Source organism: Oncorhynchus gorbuscha, linkage group LG18, assembly GCF_021184085.1.
Source record: "Oncorhynchus gorbuscha isolate QuinsamMale2020 ecotype Even-year linkage group LG18, OgorEven_v1.0, whole genome shotgun sequence".
In the NCBI taxonomy this organism is placed as follows: Eukaryota; Metazoa; Chordata; class Actinopteri; order Salmoniformes; family Salmonidae; genus Oncorhynchus; species Oncorhynchus gorbuscha.
This window is the reverse complement of record NC_060190.1, coordinates 46,654,565-46,663,588: the sequence shown is the minus strand read 5'-3', so window position 1 is coordinate 46,663,588 and position 9,024 is coordinate 46,654,565. Positions and strand designations below refer to the sequence as shown.

The 9,024-nt window shown below is 45.3% G+C and overlaps 1 long non-coding RNA gene across 1 annotated transcript; it reads right to left on the bottom strand.

The window, feature by feature from the left end:
- Positions 1–620: 620 nt before the first annotated feature.
- Positions 621–3,569, bottom strand: LOC124002512. Its single transcript, XR_006833042.1, has 4 exons — positions 2,903–3,569; positions 969–1,004; positions 838–882; positions 621–650 (listed from the first exon to the last, which is right to left on the bottom strand). It is a non-coding gene; the product is annotated as an uncharacterized LOC124002512 (long non-coding RNA).
- Positions 3,570–9,024: the final 5,455 nt, after the last annotated feature.

The window sequence follows — 9,024 nt, the reverse complement described above, 5'->3', positions numbered from 1 at the left end:
GCCCTGCAGGTCCACGCACTCCCATGTTGCCTTCGGGACCAGGAAGTCCCTGTGGAACAGGAGGGTCAATTCAAATAGATTATTATGAAGCTCTGTGACTTTCACTGTGAAAAGTGGGTAAGTAGTTCTAACAACACTGAGGCAATGAACATCTAATAGGAAAACATATAAGGTCAGTTTCTCAGACACAGATTAAGCCTAGTCCTGGACTAAAAAGCTCTCTCAATGGACAATCTATATTGATAACACTTTCTAGACTTGGACTAGCCTAAATCTCTGCCTGTGCCACGGATCCCTCAGATTTGTCATTATGCACACCTGGTCCCTATTCCCTGATGAGTAATTGTATAAGTGTGCCCTTGGTTCACCATTGTCTTGTCGATTATTGTTCCGATGTCCGTTGGTCGTGTGAGTACCTGTGCTGTGTTGTTTTGGCTTTCGTACCACGTGTATTGTGCAGATGATTACGGGTCTCGTCCCGTGTGATAATCATTTGGGTAAATAAAAACCCCTATTAGACATTCCTGCGCCTGTCTCCCGACCTTTTATGCCATCATGACAGCCTGGGAAACTGGCCCATAATATACAACACAATATTTATCATATAAAGTTCTCACCTGAACACCAACCCCAGGCACTCCTTGATTACCCTGTCAGAGATCAAAACACATTCTCAGAACAACAAATACAACACTTAAATGGATCATTCCAGTGCTGTAATACTAAGCTACTGTAGGCCAAAAAATATCAACACTACTAAATGCATCAGCAATAACCCCACAGAGCTAGAACTAAGAATGAATGATACTGTAGGCCTATGACGGAAGAAGTTCTCACCTTTACCCCTGACGGACCTGGAGGTCCATTGGTACCGATCGGACCCTACAATTACAAAAGAGATAGCATCAGTATAAGTGCAGCTCTGTGTGTGCACATGCGCATGTCGGATATTAAAATATCATACTTACAGTTGGCCCTCTAATTCCAGGGTCTCCAGGGTTTCCCTGCAAACAAGAGATAAGAGCATGCTGGATTAACATGCCCAAGACATAACACACACAGAGAACACACGCATGATACGACACACAAACACATACACAGAAAATTCTCCAGTGATAAATCAACACTACAAGTGTTAAATTAACACACTGCTTAGTGTAAAGCCTTAAAGTGCCTTGCCTTTCTGGTGAATTGTAGAGTTATCACTCATGACTGCATTTGTTAGTGACAGAGACATGGTTGTTGCACAATTATTATTTTGTCCTGTTGCCTTCACCAAGTGAGATCCTAAGCAAATATGTCATCATTAAAATGAAATTACTCAACAGAATACAAGTGCTCAATAAGGCCTTATTTTGAGGGCTTTGTTTACCCTAATATAGTGGCCTGAAACCCATGGTTTTCAGGCATACAAGTCACATTATGCTGGCTTGCAAATTGAAGTGTAATTCCTATTGGAATCCAGCCAGAGTGGGGATATCCAACAATTTGAATTTTTATTCACCCCATCATACTTATTTTCCACCATAATTTGCAAATAAATTCATAAAAAATCCTACAATGTGATTTTCTGGATTTTTGTTCCTCATTTTGTCTTTCATAGTTGAAGTGTACCTATGATGAAAATTACAGGCCTCTCTCATCTTTTTAAGTGGGAGAACTTGCACAATTGGTGGCTGACTAAATACTTTTCTGCCCCACTGTACATACTTGTAGGCTTTGTACAGACATACTTGCCTAGTTAAATAAAGGTTACAAATAAAAAATAAATAAGAAAAGACATACATTTCATACGTGAACATCAAAGAAAAAGTGTTCACACACAAACAAATACACAACTGCATACACACACAACTGCATACACACACAATACACGAAGACACACACAGGGTTTTCAATGTACAAACAGTGCTTTGGGAGGACTGAGAAGCAGACAAAAGAGCATGTGAAGCCACAAGCACAGAAAGCTAGCACACAATGCACAGAGAGCTATGACACTAAGCAAAATGCATCTGTTACAATTCTGACAGGGCAGGTAATCCATCTCAGTATTCACAACCCTATTGTGTCCAATTGATCTTGGTTAGTGTATGTGTCATATGTGTTACAAATGTGTGGTGTTTAATACATAAAACATTCCAGCCATCAGTGGTACTCTGGGAACAGGTGGTCCAGATTAATATTTCATGAGTTTCCTATCAAAGCCAAACTCTAGTCTCAGACCCCTGGGAGATGGGCCCTAATTCAAATGAAAGAAAATGAAAGTGGAGACATGAATGCAGAGGATGGTGCGGTGGAGGACTCTGTGACTGTGTGTGCATGTTGATACTGATGATACTAGCGTCCCCTGACAATATTCCCCTCGCTCCAAACCCCTCTGCTGCAGTGCGGTGGAAACTGGTACCGTCACAGCATCCTGGGGTCGTGCTTGTACCCCTCCACCTGACTCATGTACCCCCCCAGCCCCCATTTCCCTGGTCACAAGCATGCCAGCCAGCAGCACAGAACCTACCGGTCTACCCAGCACTCCAGGGAACCCAGGCAGGCCCTAGAGTCAGAGAGGGAGGAGAGGAAGAAGGAGAGGGGGAGAAGAAGAAGGGAAAGAGTAGGATAGTAGGACACAAGGGTAATTGGAAGTGTTGAAAAGAGAGGGAGGGACAGAAAGGGTGTAAAATATATCAAAATTAGACAGATTGATGGGGGGAGGTAAGAAGAAAGAGGGAGGAGTTGTTAGAAGCAGAGTTGCAAAAGGTTACAGTCTAAAGGTTCTACGTAGCCTCAGCCCAAAGGAAAACAGATACATCAGCTCCATCAGCGGCCTAGCACTGGCAGCCAATCCACAGGCTTTCCTACGCAGGGCCAGCCCTAAAGGAGGCTGCATGGCTGGGTTACTGTTACTCACTGAGCGGCCTTGAGGACCAGCTGGTCCTTGTGGACCCTGCTTCGAAACATTGTGGGAGGAAACAAGAAGCGTGAGTTATCTTATCATCTCTCCACCTCCACACCTTCAAATCTATTTATCTTTCTCCTTCTACCCATCTCTATCCTCCTCACGGTATGACTACTAGGGCTCTGAGTTCTTACAGACCAGGAGAAACTCTGGGCCCTAGTTAGTCATGGTTGATTACACAACATCAACATCAATGCTTCAGTTACTCACCTACTGTATGGTTGGACATGTTATGATCACTGGAACTCAAACACAACATTATCTGCTTAACTATATACTGCAGTGCAGCCATTCTACTGAAGACCTGAAAACTGTGTAACTCCAGTTTGTCCTTTGATGTCTGGGATCTGTCTCCTGGAAGCTGTCTCTTTGAAAACAGATGAGTGCACAGTATGCATAATGCATCCATGCAGTCACATCTAAATGGCATAATATATCAACAAAGAAGCACCACAGTATATCACTGTATAATTGTATGGTTATTGATATCAATCAAAATAAAAGCCTGACAGACCGACTTTATCTGAAAATGTATTAGGTAGCCTAGCTACAGTAACCTTATCATATGATTACAATATTATCATCATTTTAATCTTTCCTTCAACCCCACCCCTCCTCCTCTCACCGGCTTCCCATCCTGTCCCGGTTTGCCAGGTTCTCCTGCTGTCCCCTGAAATGATCAAAACACAACCTGGTTACTACTAGCTACCACTACAACACTGTCTTCACAACCTCCTCCGCACCATAATCACACAATGATGAGGGTAATACAACCTGGTATCAGTTAGTGCCAACTGTTAACCCATATGGTTAGAGCCAGTCACATCTCATCTCACAGTGTAGCACGGAGGTGTCAAAGTCCTTTTCACCAAGGGGTGCACAATGAATGCATGTTTGACACCTCAGTTGTAGATGAGGGATAGCCACTTATTGTAAAGCACACAGTCACCTGAAAACCATCGCGTCCCTGTTCTCCAGATGGACCCCGATCACCTTTATCTCCACGGAGCCCTGCAATACCCTGTAACACACACACACACACACACACACACACACACACACACACACACACACACACACACACACACACACACACACACACACACACACACACACACACACACACACACACACACACACACACACACACACACACACACAGCTTATTAAACACAGGGACTCACATCAGGCTGCATGATGAAGTACTGCAATATTAAGAGTGAGGTGTTCAGACCCTGTCGCCTTTGGATCCCTGTGGCCCTGAGGCGCCAGGCTCTCCCTTCGGCCCTGTGACCCCAGGGAGGCCCCTTGCTCCGGGGAGTCCAGATTCACCCGATACTGCAGCAGCACCCTTAAACACACACACACACACACACACCAATAAACACACTGCACTCAGTAACCTCTGGGTGAACTATGATATGTTTACTGTAATGACGACTTATTAGAAAAGTAGTCTATATGGGTCACCTTTGGTCCAGGAGGGCCCACTGAGCCACCTAGCCCGTTTTTCCCCTGGAGATGAGAACAGTCATGTTCTGGTCAACATCCATACAGTATACAGTACATTAAATGATGATTATTGTGGTGATGAATATACTCACAGCCTCTCCTTTGTCACCCTTCTCTCCTCTCTCCCCCTGGAAGTCAAAGTGGTATCACATGACACATCTCTAATCCACATGATCTTCCTCTCTTTTTCAATTTTTATTTCCTCCTTTCATATTCCTCTCCCTCTCTCTCTTCTTAAACCACTCCTTCCTCCTCCTCACCTTATCTCCAGGTCGTCCAGCCTCTCCCAGTTCTCCGGCTCTCCCTGGTACTCCAGGTATTCCAGGTTTTCCTGGCTCTCCAGCCTGTCCCGTGGGTCCTACTGGGCCCTTCTCTCCAATGGCCCTCCCTGTGGGTCCTGTGGCCCCTACAGGCCCCCGTTCCCCCTGCTCTCCCTTCACACCCCTCTCCCCAGACAGCCCGCGGGCACCCTGACATGGAAATGAGTAAAGACATTACTTACACATACTGTCCTAGAAATCATTGTTTTCAAAATCCATGCAGTCATACAGAGAATCACTTTTAGAGTAAGCAGAGAGTTATGCATTACATAATCGGTCAAATAAACACACTAACACCATGTTTTAGTTCACTCTAATACAACATTTGCATGGGGTCTTGATATCTCTTTGTTCCTCACACTGCCCCCAAATTGGAGACCGCTCACTCACATCTATCCCTGCTGGTCCTCTCTGCCCGGCCTCTCCCTTGTCTCCTCTCTGGCCCTTCTCAGCCTTCTCCAGCACACTCTTGCCTGGCACATTCCTGTTATCCACAAGCACCTTCAGGTCCTGCATCTACAGACAGGACAGTACAGGGACAGAAAGGTCGTATTCATCAGGCACCAAACTAAAGGAAGCAAACTGAAACAGGAGGGGCCTACATGGACTTCGTTTCAAGTTGAAGTAAAGGTTTCAACACTTTGATACAGTGTGTCCTAATGAATAGAACCCAGGCTTGGTAAAAGGGAAGGAGACTCAAATACAGCACAGCTATGCCTTAATGTCACATCGTTGCAAACATTTAATATCCACTTACCTCAATGCCAAGGTTAGAGAGGGCCTTCTGCACATCCTGATGGGAGAGAGGCACAAACAGTGTCAAGGAGGAGTGAATACAGTACATGGTCATGCCTTTATCAGTCACATGCTGGGGTTATTCTCCTTTCTTGAATGCGTATTTTCTTACCACTGCTGTTCCAGGCCTGCCCGGTTGCCCGTCCTCTCCTGGGTCACCCTGTCAATAACATCTCACATCAGTAATACTAAAGATGCACTAACACATACACAGACTCAGGAAACAGCATGTGTGCACATTCATATGTCAGACACACACACACACTTACCCTTTCACCTTTACTGCCCACTGCTCCTCTCTCCCCCTGAAATACAAGAGTGAATGGGTCAGAGATCAGACTGAAGGACAGATGGATGGATAGAGCTAGAGCAGACTGACTGACCATATAAATAAATCATAGTAAATGATCTCTATGGAAATGCCTTACTCTAGCTCCTGCGGTCCCTGGGATTCCAGGCACACCCTGAGAGACAGAGAGAGATGGGCATCAGAAACAGAGTGCATTAGAAATGTACTTAAGACAAGCACACAGTACTGCTAAATCAGGCTATGCTATACTGCTATACTGCACGGCTCATATCCAACATAGTAACTTACTGGGCTTCCTGGAGGCCCCTGAGGGCCAGGGATAGATGGTGATGGAGCTCCCTTCGCATAGACCACCTGAGAGAGAAGAGAGGGGAGAGAGAGATAACTGTATAATCAGAGCACCAAGTGACATACACACACATTCTAGGAAGCAGAGGCATATGACTGTTCTGTACCTGTCCTGGAGGTCCGATGGTGCCAGGGACCCCTTGGGGCCCAGATAGACCAGTTGGCCCTGCAGGCCCGCCAAGGCCCCGGTCCCCCTTCAGCCCATCACGGCCCTGAAACACACACACACACACACACACACACACACACACACACACACACACACACACACACACACACACACACACACACACACACACACACACACACACACACACACACACACACACACACACACACACACACACACACACACACACACACACACACTTGACAACTTCAGACCAGCACGGACACTCTATTCTATTCCTAAGGGGTCTGGCATGAACTAGAAAGGAGGCAGATGTCCTAGATCATTTCTATGAATTTGGACATGAAACCAAAGCCTTGACATTCTATGCCCGTGCGGATCCCCTCTCAGAAGCGTCTGGCCCTCAAAGGCAGAGCTTGATCATTACCCACCGTTGCATTTATACAGCTGCTGCTTAGAGCACTATTGATTCCACCGTGAAGGTAGGGTGTGATAGAAATATCAATGTCACAGGAGAGTACGCTTAATGAAAACACACTAGGAGGAGGATTGATGGCGAGAAAGAAACGGAACAGGGATAATCGAGAGATGCTCAGGAGCCGAGGAGAGCAGGATCGATAAAGACGGAGGCAAAGAGGGAGCGAGAGGAAGAGAGAGACAGCAGGGGAGGAAAGAAAGGACATTGTACAAACATAGAAAGAGAGCGAGAGGGGAGAGATAAAGATACAGGGTAACAAGTTACTAACGTCTCTTCCAGAAACCCCAGCCTCTCCTTTGTCACCCTGTGAGGTAGAGAAACATCATTTTCATTACACAACTAAAGACAACAGTGACACTGCAAAGACACTCACATTAACTCCAAATGATCATAAACAGCACAGCAATGGGAGGAAACCGTGATGTTTACAGGTCAGTGGACCACAGAATAAAGTTATGTAAATGTTGCCGTAACCAACACGGACCTTTCTGCCATCTTCCCCTGGTACGCCATCCTCACCCTGCGAAGAACAACACAAGAACAAACTTACAACACTGAAATGTGCATTTATAAAAGCTCACTGTGCTGTTATATCAAGCAAAGCCTCTCAGTTAGATAGATAATGTATTGCAGAGGCTTTGGTTGATCATCCTATCTCCTCTTCACTTAACATTACAACAGATGGGTAGCTCCCCAAATGGCTCCCTAACCCTACATAATGCATTCATTTTGACCAGAGCCCTATAGGCATGGTCAAAAGTAGTGCACTATATAGGGAATAGGGTGCCATTTGGAATGAACCCACAGTCAGCACAGCCACTCAGGTAGAATAAAAGCATCAGAGTTACATTTGATCAGTGCACTTTAACCTGAGGATGTGACAAACATGTTTAATGGTAATTACACAGACAGAGACACATAGGACTAACTGGTGACTATAAAACTCATAATGAATAGCACTGAATCGCATGCAATTGTTTTAATTCAGTTTGTTATTAATCAGAGGTTTGATGTAGTGTGGTAATGCCCTGCAGGATGTCAGGTCGGACTGATCCCTCACCATTTTCCCAGCAGCCCCTGGTTTTCCATCTTCTCCTGCTTTGCCCTGAAACACAACAATTAGGCTAATGAGACATCAATGAGACAGGTGCTTTGGAAAGTGGAGCTTTGTGTGTGTGTGTGTGTGGGTGCATCGTGCATGTATGTGTTTTTGTTTGTGTGGTTGACAGTGTTGGCAAACTCACAGGTGTGCCTGGATTTCCAGCGGGCCCAATAGGGCCTGGGAGGCCCTGTACACCTCTTAGTCCTGGCAGCCCCTGGTGAGACAGACAGACAGGGTGGAGGGGTGAGGGCTGAAACCACACAGCAACACAGTGCCCTCTAGTGTTCAAAAACAGTAAGTGACGGCTAGAATAAAAAATATATATTTTGGACAAACCCACATCACGACAAGAGAGACAACAACATAAAGAGAGACCTAAGACAACAACACATGACAAAAGCACAGTAGCAACACAACATAGCAGCAGAAAATGTTAGCAGCTCAAAACATGGTACAAACATTATTGGGCACAGACAATAGCACAAAGGGAAAGAAGTCTGAGACAACAATACAACACGTGAAGCAGCCACAACTGTCAGTAAGTGTCCATGATTGAGTCTTTGAATGAAGAGATGGAGATAAATAAGCATCAACCAGTGGGTCTTGTGACGGGTATACAGAGATGACCAGTTAACAGTGGAGTATAGAATGCAATGATGTGACCTATATGGAGCATTGGTGGCAAATCTGATGTCCGAATGGTAAAGAACATCTAGCCGCTCAAGAGCACCCTTACCTGCTGATCTATAAATTATGTCTCTGTAAACTAGCATGGGTAGGATGGTCGTCTGAATCAGGGTTAGTTTGGCAGCTGGGGTGAAAGACAAGCAATTATGATAGAGGAAACCAAGTCTAGATTTAACGTTATCCTGCAGCTTTGATATGTGCTGAGACAAAGAGTGTACCGTCTAGCCATACTCCCAAGTACTTGTATGAAGTGACTACCTCAAGCTCTAAACCTTCAGAGGAAGTAATCACACTGGTGGGAAGGGGCATTCTTCTTACCAAACCACACGACATTTGTTTTGGAGGTGTTCAGAAAAAGGTTAAGGGCAGAGAAAGCTTGTTGGGCACTAACA